At 37.7% G+C, this 17,166-nt stretch overlaps 1 pseudogene; it reads left to right on the top strand.

The window, feature by feature from the left end:
* The first annotated feature begins 2,993 nt into the window (after nucleotides 1-2,993).
* On the top strand, nucleotides 2,994-3,762 carry LOC128134169 (diamine oxidase [copper-containing] 1, peroxisomal-like; annotated as a pseudogene).
* Nucleotides 3,763-17,166: the final 13,404 nt, after the last annotated feature.

Consider the following 17,166-nt stretch of genomic DNA (forward strand, 5'->3'; position numbering starts at 1 on the left):
GTGGGGACATCGTACTTATCCATCGCCCACTTAGCAACGATGGTCCAAAACCTGGCATACGACACCTCAGAATGTCGTGAAGAGGATGATAAGCTCTGTATGAGTTGTTGCCAGAGAACCAACCCATAATCAACGTTGACGCTGTTGTAAACGCCGTACATGATGGAGAGAAAGAGCCGACTAGAGCCGTCTAAACCGGAGCTCCGTTCTGAAAGACCCTTGAAAAGGACAGTGAACATGCCGTTCCACTGTGGCGGCAAACACGACTTTTTAAATTTTGCGACGGAGGTGAGCGCCTCCGTGTACCCCATATTGTAGAACATATTGTAGAGTTGCCCAATCGGAATCGTCTCCGGATGAACCCTAGAAGGGTCAGCAGCAAACCCTAGCAATGAGGCAAATCGTTGCCTGGAAATCGAGGATTTGTGAGCAGAAACCTCGAAGAAAATTCTATCGACTGCTTTATCATAATGTGCAGTCGCATAAATCTGCGATAAAAGCTCCATGGGCACGGATTCCACCCGTCACTACAAGAAAAAGACCCTTTTACGACGCGCAAATTACGACACTCAATGATTTATGTTACGCAAAAGAGAGTGATGTTAAAAAAGTGTCATCTATTAAAAAAATTTAAGGATTTAGGTCACGCATTATTGCGTGCCCTTAAATTAGTGTCAAAAGAAAAAAAATTAAAAACACGGAGGGCGCTGTATCTTAAATGTGCGCCCTCTATAAGTGTCGCTTTATATTTTTAATGAAAGGCGCGTTTAATAGATACGGGGGAAATGAAATCCCAAAAATTTTAAAAACCCGCTTGAATTTCTCTCCATTTCTCTCTCACGATCATCCACAACCCTAGCTATCTTATTTTCTCTCCATTTTTCTCTCTCACGATCGAAGGACAAAACAAGACACAAATTTCACTTGCAGAAGAGTTGGTGATTTCTCTCCATTTCTTTTCGAGTTAGGAACAAAGGCACATAGAACGTAAAAGAGGAGGAAAAAGACACACACACACACATTGTGTGTGAGGTGCGGCTGCCACAACTTTCACTTCCAGAAGAGTTGCTAAGAATTGGTGATTCCATCTAGGGTTCGACAAGCTTAATCAATATCTCGACATCTTACCTCCTACATCGTATTTCTTCAACCATCTGTGACCATTCTAGAGCTTAACATGTTCTTTAGCATTCTAGGGTTTGACATCTGTTGAGATTCTTTAACATTGTTCACTTGCCTTCTAACCTTTCTCTGGATAGGCATCGACTCCAAGGTAAGAATAGATCTGTTACATTACTTTATACAATCCTATCATCGATTTGGTTTAATTTCATTTTCCATGCTCTGATTCTCGTCTATTCATAAAGAAAATTTATGCATTCTAGCCATTCGATGAAATGCCTGACTTAAATTAAAAAATTCTAGAATCAGAATAAGAATTGTTAATGTCTTTTAAATAAACATATCAAAAGCATCTTCCTTCACGTTTTTTGAAAAACGTATTGGAAGAAAAATTAAATAAACAAATATAAAAAAAACATTTTTCCATATTTTGGTATATTATGCTAATTTTCCTTCGCTCCTTTTTGGGAACAGATGGTGTATGTTTTGCTTATATACAAGTCTTGTCATTTTGACTTGTTGATCACATACATGTTTGACTTTTAAATGACTTGAAGTATCAGGAATCCTTATCTTGTTATTTTCACTTACTGATCACATGAATGACTTGAAGCATCAGTAAGGAAACTTCACTTGTATTCTGCATTTGATTGTTCATATTACACGTCTATACACTTTATAGCAATTATCTTGTGTTTCCTTAAGTATAGTTTTAGTTGTTCCTGGTTTGTAGGTATAAGGAAGGGTAAAGGGTGTACCATGAAGCCTCTTATCTCTGTTTGCCACCAGGTATCTGATATTGGACACCTTGATCTCCAACTACATTGAAAAACCACCTGTCAAGTGAAGTCAATAAAAGGAATTTTAGGATGAAGTGCATACAATACAATAAAAATCTTTTTTTTTTAAAAAAAAATGAAAGGTAAATTGGGAAAGAATCTCTGGGGTGAAGAATTAGTTATATTAGCGGAAGCCTCAATGGAACCAGCTGTAATATAGGTAAAACAAGTGCTTGATATCATAAGCAAGGCGAGCAATAAGGGTATAAAAGGAATTGCACACATACCAGGTGGTGGGTTCATAGATACCATCTGTCGTGTTTTCGATATAGGGCTTGGTGCTCTTGTTTATAACGACTCTTGTTCGGTTCCCCCTGTTTTTAAATGGATCCAAAAGGTATTTAAGTTTTTTTTGGTATTAAAAAAAGTTGGTTATTTGTTTTTTTCTAATGATGTTTCTGGTTTTGCCCCTTTTCAGGCTGGAGGGATTGAAGATGGTGAAATGAAAAGGACTTTTAATATGGGAATTAGGATGGTTTTGGTTGTTAGTAAAGAGGTTTCTGAAAGGGTAGTTAAGGAAGAAGGTGAGATGGTGTATCGTGTTGGTGAAGTCTTTTCAGGTAATAAACAATTTGACATCATTACCCTTGAGTAGTTTAAAAATGGTTCTGAATTGTTTGATGTTTTGAATTTTATTACCAGGGGAAAAAGTGGAATCCACTCCGTGAGAGGTTAGATAGCTATGATTTTTTTATTAAAGAACAACTGTATGTTTTTCTGTTTTTTTTTTCTACTTAGTTCACTAACAGACATTACAGTTAAACTATCTATAGCTAGCTTTAATTTTCTATAGTTTTTGTTCCTACAGTTTGGGTCCTTGTACAGTTTTTGTCACTCTAATAGTTTTAGTCCATGTAACATGTTGCAATAGTTTTGGTCCTTGTGCTTTTGTCTCATTTATAGTTTTTAACCCTGTAACAACTGCATTAATTTTTCCTTGGCAATATGCTCACCAAATGATTAAAAGTTCTTTAAAGTGTTCCTTGTGGTATATCTTTATTCTAAGTCATGACTTTTTTTGATTGAATAACTATGCCAGATTCTCCACGTGATTCAGTTCAATTTATTGAATGCTCACCTTCATTTTTCCCTCGTGCCTTGCCAGGTACCATGTCACTTTATTTATAACTATTTCAATAAAAAAAGAAACTAACAGTTTATATATATATATATATATATATATATATATATATACATTATAAGTAACGCTGCTTTGTTTTTTTAATTGCAGGATGGAAAGATTGAAGCTGAAGTTAAACTTACTGGAATCTTAAGCTGAGGAGCATTACAACTAGGAGAAGTTAGAAAATATGGGACTACAATTGCACCAGGACTATATGCACCAGTTCACCAACATTTTTTTGTTGCTAGAATGGACATGGCAGTTGATTGTAAGCCTGGAGAAGCATACACTCAGGTTTGGAATTTTACCTATTATTCTTTTTAAAGAAAACTGAGACCATTTAATAGTATTATATATGACACAAGCATCTGTTGTGTTTTTTGTATTTTTAGGTTGTTGAAGTTGATGTTAAAGTTGAAGAACCAGGAAAAGACAACGTTCACAACAACACATTCTACACACAAGAAACACTGAATCACAAGCAATGCGGGATTGTAATCCGTTATCTGCTCGCCATTGGATCGTAAGTCTATTTATATTTAAATTACATGGATTCCATATTTTCAAACTTTTTTTCTTTTTGTAATTTTTATTTGAATGAATTCCAAAAATATCCAGGTGAGAAATACACGAACGGTGAATAGGACCGAAAAATTGCTAACTTTCATGGGAGAATAACTATCTGGACTCAGCCTTCCCATGTAAGCTTTGCCTGCTTTACTTCTAGTATCTTCTTTCACTATTTGTGTACATCTTACCTCCTGCTTACCTCATTCTTTTGGGAGTTGTTGTTTTTGTATGCAAGTAAGAATATTGGTTTAAGGTTTGTTTTTCTTTACTGGAAAAAGTATTTGTAGAAAAGATTAGCCATTCTTTCTGTTTGGGCTAAGTTTATCATGTGGAGTACTACAATAGGTTCTCAATGAATTAAGTCCTTGACCCCCATTGGGGTGTGCTTTATGAAGAAGATGTAAGATATGCGTCAATTTCTCATTTTTCATTAATGTCTTATCAATCATTATTTAGCAAATAGTTTATGGGCTATATATAACTGAGATTTAATATTAATAAAACAGTTAACTGGTCATAAGTCTCACACTATGAACATTCTTGTCAATAATGCTCCTGGAGTTCTCAACCTGGTCACCGAAGTTATATCCAGAAAGGGTTACAACATCCAGGTTTGGTTTTTTATCCTTATAGTATAATTTTTTAGGTGAAATGTTTACTTTTTTTTAAATAACAATATTTAAAAATAAAAAAATGTCAACTTAACATGGTTATTCTAATGGATTTCCAGGCATTAGACAAGTGTCAACTTAAAACTACCATCATGAATCTTCCACATTTGCCCAACCTAAACTTTAGATATCATATTTGTCCTTCTTAATGTTTTAAAATATAAAATTTGTCCAAATCTGTTTTTTAAATAGTTTTTATTATTTAATAAACCATTTTTACAATTTAAAATCACTATAATTGAAAATAATAACTTAATGGACCATAATACCCTTCCTTTTTAAATTGTAGGAATCTTTCCGGCGAGGTTTTATGCTTTGGTTGTTTTCCTCAATTCGTCTTCCACTCTTCCTCATGATCACCTGTGGACGTTCGCCTCTAGACATCTTCCTTTTTGCCTTTCATCGCTTCCTTCTTGTAATTGTTAATAAGCACCAGGTAATTATTCCCTTTCCATATATCCCCTTCTTTTTTGGCAACTGAATCAACACTTATGCGTCTACAATATTGAATTCTTGAAACCATGTAGTATCTTCACAATGCCTTTTACATATATGTCATTCGATTAGGTTAATACTCCAAAGAAAAGACTTAATTTTGGTTCTGCACTTCTAATTTTCATTTAAATCGCAGGTTACCATACAGTGGTGTTAAGGTCAATTTAAGATAATATCTTTGTCAGGTTGTTTATTGCACTTAGATAGCAACGATAACCATATAAAACCAAGGAAATTGAGTTATTTGCTATCAAATGCCAAATGTGTTTCGGTGAATAAAATTCCTACTGTTGACAGGAAGAGATACATGGAGCAATTAGAATACCTTTTCAATACTTTGTAGGTAATACTTCAGTATAAGTCTCTATAATAATTCCTTTAGATGTAAACAAATTGGTATATAACTCAATTCTTTTCACTGGGGTTGTTTACTGTTTGATTCAGTTGATTTTTTTTATACCCAGGTTGGTGGTGGTAGCAGCAGGGGACAAAATGCACCCACCCAGGTAAAAACTCACATAGTGGCTTTTTGTCTTGATTTATCTAGTTCTAGTTGTAGATTTGAATGATTTATCGGATGGTTTTGACTGAGTTTTCTATGCGAGTTCAGATTTTATGGTTCTTTGCACATCACAGCTGGTAAACGGATTCATGTGATTTAGAAGGTAAGGGTATTGTTGTCTATTTAGTTATTTTTTAGATTTTAATGATTTTAAAATGTAAAAAAGGATTACCAAATAATAAAAAATATTTAAAAAATAGATTTGGACAAATTAGATATTTTAAAACATTAATAATGGAAAATATGATATTTAGAGTTTAGGTCGGGCAAATACGATATTTAAACGTTTAATAAGGTTATATACAGAATTCTCCCTAACTTTTTGGCTGGGGTTTAGTGATTGTGTTTTTGGAAGCTGCCAATTATCAAATAAAGAAGGAAGTGTACAAACCTTAGGATAATAACATTTCAATTGTTTATAATATAATTAATATTATACTATTTTCATGACACAGAAAGTTATAAATGGAAGTGTTGTTAATTACTGGGCTTGTATCAACTTCTCAAGAATTATTCCAGATGGTGCTACTCACAGTTTTTGTCATCAGTTGCTCCAAATGTGCCAAGAATCTGGCATGGTATGTATATAATCAACTCAGATATTATCTTGCATAAATTGAATATTTCAATTATATACAAAATGTTGGAAATTTCATGAATTTAAAAGTGAAAGTGTGGTTCAGTCTATTCTGCAAGACCAGATCAGGTCAAGAAGGCTTTAAAGCACGTGTATATAGCCAATGTAAGGCTTTAAAGCACGTGTATACAACCACTGTGTGGCTCTTTCCATAAACATCTTTTGAAAATGGTTTCTCAGTGTTTTTTTCATGGATGCAGTTTCTTGGAAATTGATCTAGGCCATTTGAAAGTGACAAATGAAGTTAGTTGGCATGGACCTGCGGAAGATCAAGCATCTGTTCATTGTGACTACTTTCTCGGATTTCCTTTTCACCAGCTGTCTTGCCATGAATTTAGGTGAACAACCTATCCTCCCTCCTCATTTTTGTGACATAAACTAAAATGAAGTCAACTCATGTTGCAGCTCCTTACATTATGATGACATTAAATTTTGATATACGTGGGTTTAGACCATTTAGTGGAACAAATTTTTCTTCTTCAGAATCCATTAACTTCACTGCTGACATTTTTAAAGGTGATGCACACTTTTTTTTTTCTTCTTAATTGATTTCTTTTACTATGTTTTGAAACAGTTGTTCACTTGTTTTAAAGGTGATGCACACTTCTTTTAAAGGTGTCATTGTTCTCATTTAGTTAGTTGTTCTCATTTGGTAGGTTTAAAAGTAGAATGTCCCAATAAGAATTAATTTAAAAGTAGAATGAAAATGACAAGTGATTTTATGTTGTGTTTATAGGGTTGATGAAAGCGAATAGCTCAGGAATTAGAAGAGGAAAAGAAAGCTCAAGCTGAAAGAGATAAGATGCTGCAAATGCAAGTGTTGCATTCTTCATTTCAATTGTTAGTATACAACACAGAGTAGATTAGATGAATGCAAATTTATATATTGTAAGAAATAGAATTGTATGACATTAAATTTTATGCAATGGATTGTATTTTTTATATGGTATTTTATTTCTATTATGAGACAGTAAAAGTAAATTTAATTTAAAAATTAATAAATATATGAATATATTTTTTTTAAACATTTAAATTTACGATACGCAAAAATGTGTGTCATCTTCATTTATGACATGGCCTTTCTTGACAGGGGTTTTAATGATACGCATTGCGTGTCATTAACACGCGCGTCGTAAGGTTACGACACGCGAATGCGTGTCGTCTTCCTTTATGACAGGGCCTTCCTTGATACGCATTGCGTGTCGTAAACGTGCGTCGTAAAAGCGCGTCGTCTATAGACGACGCACAAAAGCGCGTCGTCTCTCTTTATGACAGGGCCTTCCTTGACACGCATTTGCGCGTCGTCTGAGCCTTTTACGACGCGCAATGAGCGTCGTAAAAGGCTGTTTTTCTAGTAGTGCGTGAAAGTGCAGGTGCTATCAGCGAGTACTTCAGGCACTCAATGATCAGGTACATGTAGGAGTCGTACACCTGAGGGGTTAAATCGATCACCAGACACTTTTGAGGGCGAATGGGAAGGATGTGTGAGGTAGCATGAACAGACGATCATTCTGCCATTGTTGAAGTTGGGAAGAAGAAGATGAACAGTAAGGGTTTTAGGGAATTTTTGCTCTCTTGGGAATTTGGATGCGGTAAAGAGGTAAAAGGGAGATGAGGTTGCCTTTTATAGTGCGTGTAAGGAGAGAGAAAAATCTGTTCAAATCTTCTATCGAAATACGAAAGGTTTTCCCGGAATGACAGATGCGTGACAGTTAAGGTATGCGATGATCACGCATGAGAGAGAGTGTCAGATTCCTTGGAACACGTCGCCCAACAAGCGCCGTTTCTGAAGAAACCGTTTCAAATCCACACGCGCCTTTTTGTGCCAGAGAGGAACCGCTTCATATTCGCACACGCGTCCACAACGTCAGTTAAAGAATGGACGTTTCAAATTCGCATGCGTCCCTTTTTACCGCCGTTTGAAATTCAATCCATTAGACTCCCGCCTGACTCAGCAACCCTTCATCTTATCCTTGTAACGGTATATTTTGAATAATACTCCCACGTGGATGATTTTTGACCACGTCTTTATAATTAACCACCGATGCAATAAAATAGCTTGTAATTATTAGTACCAGAATTTTGGAACATCAAAGATTTTCGTGCTAAGAGTGTAAAAAGAAAAGAAATAAAGCAAATCTTTTTAGGAATAAATGTGATGTCAATAATGACACGAAACAAATGATCCCGGGCACGAATCTCTTCCTTCAAAGTCAAGAGAGACCTTAAAGTGTTATTGTGGTTTCCCATTAAATAACGATCAAACACTTATTAATAAGTGTTGAAAGACTTCTTTTAATTAGGCTCCTTAGGGTGGCTTTATCTTTGATTCAACAGTCCGAATCTTGAAATAAGATAGAAAGTGAACAAAGTACTTGTGAGACCGATGTAGTCTGTTGAACAAGTAGGTAGGAATTAATTTTAAAGTGGGTAGGAAAATATAAAATCTCAATAAAAAATTAAACACTGGATCCCAAGGAAAGAAATGTTATGGTGTTTAACAATTTCATAGGAATCACACAAAATAAAAATTTGAGATTTCATCAAGATACATCCGTCAATTCGTTGGTGAAAACTTGAGCAAATTAATTGTTCACCTTAAATTCAGATTTGGTGTTGAGTTTTGGGTTTCACTCAGCTCGTAGTGGCACGAAACTAAAATCATAAACACAGTTGTTGTGTAACCATAAACCTCAGTGGTAATTTCTGAGAGTCTCAAGGGTTACGTTGATGAAACGAATGTAATGGAGAAATATAATGGAGATGGTATAAGAAATTAAAGTACCTCTGCAGAGAAAATAAGGACCAAGCAGAAAACTTTTATCTCATGTGAGAAGAGAGTTAGGTAGCTCACGATTAGAATAAATGTGGTAGCCTAATTGGGAAGACAAGGTTTGTGTATACCAAGTCATTAAGGCTATTATTCAGAATCTTATGAGGCTTAGGACACATACAACAGCATGCTTCTAGGGACACTTAACTAATCCAACAATTTTATCCCCATAAACGAACGAACACACAAAAAAAAATAAAAGTTAAAAAAAATATTTTTGGAGTTTTTGATATATAAAAAAATAAGATAAAAAAAACAAGAAAGAAAAAAAAAATAAGACTTAGAAAGAAAAAAAAACTTTTGAAAAATTTTGTAACCGAACCCGAACATTCGGTTGGTTTCGGTTGAGAAAAATTTTGAAAAACCAAACCCGAGCGTTCGGTTGGTTTCGGTTTTGGAAAATTTTGAAAAACCAAACCCGAACCTTCGGTAGGTTTCGGTTTTGAAATTTTTTTAGAAAGCCAAGAAATTTAGGCTTGCAATAACAAAATACTTTGAACAATAAGATAAACAACTTTGTACATGAAATTTACCACCAAGAAAACTACCTTTGAAGTGATGAGCGAGTCAGATGATTCAACCGAACCTGAACGTTCGGTCAATTTCGCTTCTTACGTTTGAGGTTGAGAGGTAGTTTGTGGTACTGACTCTGAGTCCATCATACCTAGCCCTTCTAAAATTCTGTTGAATGACGCTTCGAAAGAGCTTTGGTAAAGACATCAGCCAGTTGATCAGTGGTTCTAACAAAGCGTACTTCGACGTTTCCATCTTCCACATGATCTTTGATGAAGTGATACCTCAGTGCTATGTGTTTGGTTTTGGAGTGTTGCACTGGGTTATGAAAGATCCTAATTGCACTTTCAGAGTCACAATATAGTGGGATCTTCTTCATATTAAATCCATAGTCTCGAAGTTGACTCTGGATCCAAATCACTTGAGAGGTGCAGGATGCAGCTGCTATGTACCCAGCTTCGGCAGTAGACAGAGACACGCACGTTTGTTTCTTTGATTGCCAGCTAACCAACTTCCCGTCAAGGAATTGGCAGCCACCTGTGGTGCTTTTTCTGTCGAGACCACATCCTCCAAGGTCTACATCTGAGTAGGCTTGAACGAAGAAGCCTGAGTTGGAAGGATACCATAGAACTAAGGAGGCAGTTCGCTTGAGATATCGTAGAATGTTCTTCACTGCAAGCATGTGAGGTTCGCGTGGGTTTGCCTGAAATCTAGCACAGTAACACACAGAAAACATGATGTCAGGCCTGCTAGCAGTAAGATACATCAGAGAGCCTATCATTTGACGATAAAGCGTGATATCAACAGCCGGTTTGTCCAGGGATGGGGTGAGCTTGGTGCTGAATGCCATTGGGACTTTGACATGGGAATCTCCCATCATGCCAATTTTTGCTAAGAGAGTCTTCGTGTAAGCTTCCTGATTGATAAAGATGCCTTCGGGTCCCTGTCTAATATTTAAACCAAGGAAAAAGTTAATAGGACCCATTGAGCTCATTTCAAATTTAGTCTCCATCAGCTTTCTGAATTCAGCTATTAGGCTAGGATTCGTTGAGCCAAAGATGATATCATCGACATAAATTTGAACGATCATAAGGTGGTTACCTTCCTTTTTGTGAAAGAAGGTTGGGTCAACCGAACCTTGTTTGAATTTGGACATCTTTAAGAATTTAGTTAGCGTTTCATACCAGGCTCTTGGAGCTTGTTTCAGTCCATACACAGCTTTATCCAGAATGTAGCAATGATTAGGATACTTTTCGTTCACGAAACCAGGAGGTTGCTCCACGTACACTGTTTCTTCGAGTTCTCCATTACGAAATGCACACTTGACGTCCATTTGGAAAACTTCAAAGTTTTTGTGGGCAGCATAGGCTAGAAATATTCTGACTGATTCAAGCCTAGCTATAGGAGCGAAAGTCTCTTCATAATCAATCCCTTCCTCTTGACAATATCCTTTTACTACCAGACGAGCTTTGTTCCTTATGACGTTTCCTTCCTTGTCCATTTTGTTCCTAATGACCCATTTGAGACCAACAACCGAGGCATCTGGAGGAGTTGGAATGAGACGCCAGACTTTGTTCCTTTCAAATTCGTTCAGTTCGTCTTGCATGGCTTGAACCCAATCGGAGTGATCGAGAGCAGTGTTAACTGTCTTCGGTTCAACTTTTGATATGAATGATTTAAACATGCAGAATTCAACTTTGGAAAATAAGGATGTCTGTTTTGCCTTGAGTTGTGATCGGGTCAGAACCTTTTCAGAGACATCACCAACAATTTGAGATACAAGATGATCTCTGGTCCATTTGGTGAGAGGAGGGTAGTTTGGATCAAAGGTTGGATCCAGTTCAGCATTTATCATTTCTTCTTGCTCGAATTGGCTTTCGTAGTCGAATGACATATCAGCTTGCTCCCCCTCGATAGGTGAGCTTTCAGGAATGTGTTGTGAATCTTGAGCTTTAGAGGTTTCTTGCGGTGCTGAGCTTTCGGGCGTTGATGCACCTTCGGATGGTGAAGCACTTTCGGTTGGTGAAGTGCTTTCGGGAGCAGTTGGAGACCTTGGCTCCTCCTCGACATGTGAGGTCGGCTGAGTTGATGATGGTTGATCCTCCTCCTCGACTGAAGCATTGTTTGATGGAGGTTCGTCAGAATTTGATCCTCCTTCATTCATTCTCCTGGCAGCTTCTTCAACAATTTGTTTCATATGATCTACCTTGTTGTCTGCTACGCCTGCTTCTGAGAGAGTGGCTTTCTTTGGTTCGTCAAATAGCTCCACAAACTTCTCGTATAGATTAGCGATCGAGACCGTGACTTGGCCAGTTTCAGGAAAGATTTCCCCAGCAGTGTCTTCATTGGCCTTTAGCTTTTTGACAGAGCTATCATCGAAAGTCACATAGCAAGTCTCTTCAATTTTCCTCGAACGCTTGTTTAATACCCTGTATGCTTCGGAAGTGAGAGAATAGCCCAGAAATATTCCCTCGTCGGCTTTAACATCGAACTTGTTGCGGTGTTCCTTAGAGTTAAAAATGAAGCACCGTGAGCCGAACACATGGAAAAATTTCACATTGGGCTTCCTGTTGTTGAGAATCTCATAAGGTGTGAGTGTGAATCGTTTGTTGAGATATGACCTATTCTGTGTAAAACAAGCAGCAGAAATAGCATCAGCCCAAAAATAAAGAGGTAAGGAAGCAAAACTTAGCATGGTTCGGGCAGCTTCACACAAAGATCGGTTTCGTCTTTCGACAATTTCGTTCTGTTGAGGTGTGTAGGGAGCTGAAAAGTTGTGACTTATTCCCTTTTCTGCCAGGAATTCTTCGAATTCTCTATTTTTCAATTCCAGACCATTGTCGCTCCTGATGTTGCGAATGACCTTCTTCAGTTGTACTTCAATCTGCTTGATGAACACTTTCAGCTTATGAGTCGCTTCAGATTTAAGCTTTAGAAAGAACACCCATGTAAAACGCGAAAAGTCATCAACAATAACAAGAATATACTTGCTACCACCAATGCTTTCGATAGATGATGGACCACATAAATCAATATGAAGTAATTCAAGTGGTTCAACAACTTTAGTGTTTATTATAGATGGATGACTTTGACGACTCTGCTTCCCCATTTCGCATGCAGCACACAAATGATCTCTATCATACTTGAGCAGTGGAAGACCTCGAACATGACCTCCAATGACAAGTTTGTTGATATCTTTAAAGTTGAGATGAGAGAGCCTTCGGTGCCACAACCAGCTTTCGTCAGAATGTGCTTTTGATAACAGGCATATAGCTGGGTTTCCTTTGATGGGTTTGAGGTTCAGAGGAAACATTTCACCCTTACACTCTGATTTGAGAATAACTTTCTTCGTCTTCTTCTCAATAATTTCAGAACCATCATCGTCGAATGAGACTTTGAGACCGGTACCTCCAATGAGCTGAGATACACTGATGAGGTTGTGTTGTAGCCCTTCCACGTATGCCACCTTCCTTATAGTGAAATCATCGATAGTAATCATTCCGTATCCCTTTATGGTGCCGAAGGAGTTGTTTCCAAACTTGATGTTTCCACCATTTGAAAGAGACCTGTATTCCCTCAGCTCTTCTTTCCTCCCTGTCATGTGACGCGAGCAGCCACTATCAATGTACCATTCTTCGTCAAACTGCTCGTCACTGATAACCTGCAAAAATTAAGCAGATCTAGGAACCCAAAATTTCTTGGGTCCACGTGAGCCTTCACAGGAACAGGAATAGTAAGAGAGATGTCAACAAGATATGTTCGTTTTATTAGTGTTGTTTCATCTTTCTTTTTGATGGTAAAAACTTTGATTTTATTAGGATTAGGTGCGTTCGGTTTAGAATCTGGTTTGGATGCTGAAACCTTCTGTTTCTCTTTTTGTTCAGCTGAAGATTGAGATTTTTGAGAAGGAACAGAATGGAATTTAGAACGAGGTGGAGAGGAATTGGAAGAATTATAAGAATTAGATGAGTGAGAATGAGAGGGCTTAGATTGAGATGACTTCTTAGCTGGAGACTCTAGGTGACCCTTTTGCTTTTGATAATTGGTGGGACCGACCTTAGAGTTTTGATCTCTTTTGATTTCAGAACCGAACCTTTGCTTTCGGTTGGTTTCGTTCTCTGAACCGAACTTCTGCTTTCGGTTGGAGTCATTCTCAGAACCGAACCTTTGCTTTCGGTTGGAGTCATTCTCAGAACCGAACCTTTGCTTTCTGTTGATATTTTTCTCCGAACCGAACCTCTACTTTCGGTTGTTGTGGCTCTCGTGCATTTCAACAAGATTTTTCTCATACTTTAGGTTCTTGTCTTGATGTGAGAAATACGCATTCTGGGATTGCCAGAACTGTTTTCTTTCAGAGAGATTCTTCCTGTATCTCTGATTCCTTTGACGTTTCTGATTTCTCATCTGCTTCGGTTGATGATGGATATTGGCTTTCGGTTTTGGTTTTTCTTTGGCTGATTCACTCTGAACTGAGTAAGTTTCACTAGATGGAGTGTCTTCTTTTGCCAGACTTCCATTTTCTTGAGGAATGTCTTTCGTACCACTAGTACTTGGCACATCAAAATTATCTGGCTTGTTCAAGGGTTCTGGCACGTATCTACCTTTACTTTTCCATGAGGTCCTTTCTGATAACCCTACCGTTTCATCAGCATTATCGATTGGAGCTGACCAGAAGAACTCATCGCAGCCATCAACATTGTCTTCGTTTACAATTGCTGTGAGTTCAGCAGTCTGATGTTCGGTTACTCCTGTAACCTTGTACACTTGATTTAGAGTGGTCCTACCCTTTTGATATACTACGGCCTTCTCTGTAAGAATCGGGAACTTTTGTTTGGACAATCGAGCGAACTCCACTGAATTTTCTGAAACTAGATTCTTGTGGTTTTCAGGTTCGCTTTTCACAAATTCTGAACAGTTAACCGTGTCCTCTACAGAAATTTCACTCATATTGTCATCCTCATTAAGCTCAGATGCATTTTCAACATCAATTTTGTTTTCTGAGCTCAGGTTGGAGTTTAAGGAGTCAAATTTTTGTATGGTTTCGGTTCTCAATTTCAGTCTATCATTTTCATCCAAAAGGTTTTTAAGCATGTCCTTATGGTCCTTGGATTTAATGAAAGATTCTATTTTGTCCAGTCCATACATATAGGTCAGATTAACGTCCTCAGATGATATCACACTCTCACAATTATATGCTTCGGCATCAATTTCATCCTCCTTAAACTCAAGGAAGGGCAAAATCATGCGATGAATCTTTTGTCCTATTTCACAATCCAGATGAAGCTGAGTAATATTAGTGTAAAGACGTTTAGAAATCATATAAAAAACATTTCGCTGTTTCAAAAGCTTTAAATTGTCTCTTTGTAAATAAATGTTTTCATCTTTTATTTTGACTAATTCCGTCTCCTTCAATTCGATCCACATGCGCCGTTCCTCACTCTTCGAAGACGCCCTGCTTAATTGATCAGTTAGGTTAGAATTGGTGACTCGAGTTTGAGTTAAACTACTATCTAGATGAGAGATTCTTGAATTAACACTTTTTAGTTCTTTTTCATACGAGCATTGTGGGACTTTAAATGAAACAAAAACCGATTGTACCTTCTTAATTAGTTCATCGAGCTCGTTGAACTGCACGCTGAGCGGTTTGGCTGTAAAGCACATATCCTGTTGCTCCTTCGGTTTATTACTCCCACCATCAGTGTTGTATCCCGTCATCTGAGATACATCAGACACCATCAAGCACCTTCCTCCACTGCTTTCCTCTTTTGCCACACAAGCCTTTCCATGAGAAGGCTTCCTCACTTCATCATCTTCAGAGTCGGTTGACCAAACCTCCACGCCACCGAACTCGTCATCAGCAACCGAACCCTGCACAATTAGAGCATTCATCGAAGGGTTAGTGGTAGATTTCTTCTTCCTGATCTCATCAAGCTTTTTCTGCAACAAAGCTTCTTCATCCTTTTCCTCATCCTTTTCAGCCATCTTTTTGAGGACACAATCCTTTGCGTAGTGGTTCTTTACCCCACAGTAGTAGCAGCTCACTCTAGAATCACCATCTGCCTTCGGTTCCTTCTTTGACTCTTCAGCCTTCGGTTCATCTTTAACCTTTTCTGAGCTATAACTCCCCTGCCAGTTTCGGTTTTTGTTGGTGGGGAATCTCTTCTTGATTAACCTTTTGGGGTTAGACACCATCATCGCATAATCCTCAGACGTGAGGTCATAATCCTCCAAGTTGAGGTCTTCGTCCTCCATCATAGATTTACTTTTCGACAAGAGGGCCAACGAACCTAGGCTTGAGACCACATTCTTCTCCTGCAACACAATCTTCTCCTGAGATTTGAGAATGCCCACCAGTTTCGCCAATGAATATGATTTAAACTGCTCGTGGGCTTTAACTGTGGACACAACTGCTCTCCACTCTGATCTGAGACCATTTAAGAACGTAACCTTCTGCTCAATAAGCTTCCTTTCGATGTCATGTTTGATCATCTTGCTGAGAAGATGATTGAAGCGATCGAACGTTTGGGTCACTGTTTCTTCGGCTCCTTGCCTGAATTCACCAAACTCAGACAAGAGTAAGGTTTGAATGGAGTGTTCAAGATCCTCGTCTGTAGAATACAATTCACGTAGCCTGTCCCAAATCTCCTTTGCCGTCGTGCATGAACTCACTAGCCTAAAAGTTTCGGACTGAAGAGCGAATCTTATCAATCTTAACGCTTTGATATTGCACTGAAATTTATCTTTTTCATCTTGCGCAATATCTTTAACATCTTTCAGAAGATCATTGTACTCCTTTTGAGTTTTAATAAACCTTGAAGTTGCAGAATGAGAAAACGGTCCAAAAACAATTGCTTCCCATATGGGGTATCCATTATCCTCAGATCCTATTACATAGTCTTCAAAGTGATGCGCCCAGACTTCATAATCATGGGTGTATAGGATGGGAATCTTCGTGGTTGATCCAATGCTATTGGAAATATTGATGGGATTCGACTGCGACTCGTCCATTATGATCGAATAACCTGTTCAAAGATCATACTTGTAATAAATCAAATTAGGGCAAAACAATAAATATCAAGATACATCAATAATGAGATGACGGCTCAATAAATATCAGTAATTGCGGAAAACCCTAATTGAAACCTTTTTCACAGAAAAGAAGTGTATCGATTACACAGCCTCCTGCTCAGATACCAATTGATAAGTTCAAAACTTAAACTTGAAGATCGATTAGATCTTAAACAGGTAATATAAAGAGTAAACAACAAGAACACGAAATCAGTAAACAACTCAAGAATGAATCAAACGTGTCGAATGATTTATAAACAACCCTCAGAAGAGCTCGACAAAGAACATCAACTGTAGAGGGTTAAAGGGTTTACAGGAACGATAAAGAAAATAAATCTGTAATGCTATCGTCTTCTATCAATCGTACTCTATCGTTAACCTAATATGCATGCAAGCATATTATTATATAGTAAACCTAACAGCTCACGGTTGGACAGGCCCAAACCGGAGTACAAAATATTGGACTATTAACCGAGCCCAATGACGCAATACATAAACGAATCTGTTACCCAAAAGGAACAACATCATAAACCGTATGGGAGTTTAGAACCTTTACCCATACCCATGGGTAAATGGGAAGACATCACCATGGACTTTGTGACTAAACTACCCAGAACAAGGAACGGTCACGACATGATTTGGGTGGTCGTTGATCGCTTCACTAAGAGTGCACATTTCATAGCAGCCAAAGAGAAATGGTCTATGGATAAACTTGCGAATTCTTACCTGAAGG

This window comes from Lactuca sativa, chromosome 5 (assembly GCF_002870075.4).
Source record: "Lactuca sativa cultivar Salinas chromosome 5, Lsat_Salinas_v11, whole genome shotgun sequence".
NCBI classification, from domain to species: domain Eukaryota; kingdom Viridiplantae; phylum Streptophyta; class Magnoliopsida; order Asterales; family Asteraceae; genus Lactuca; species Lactuca sativa.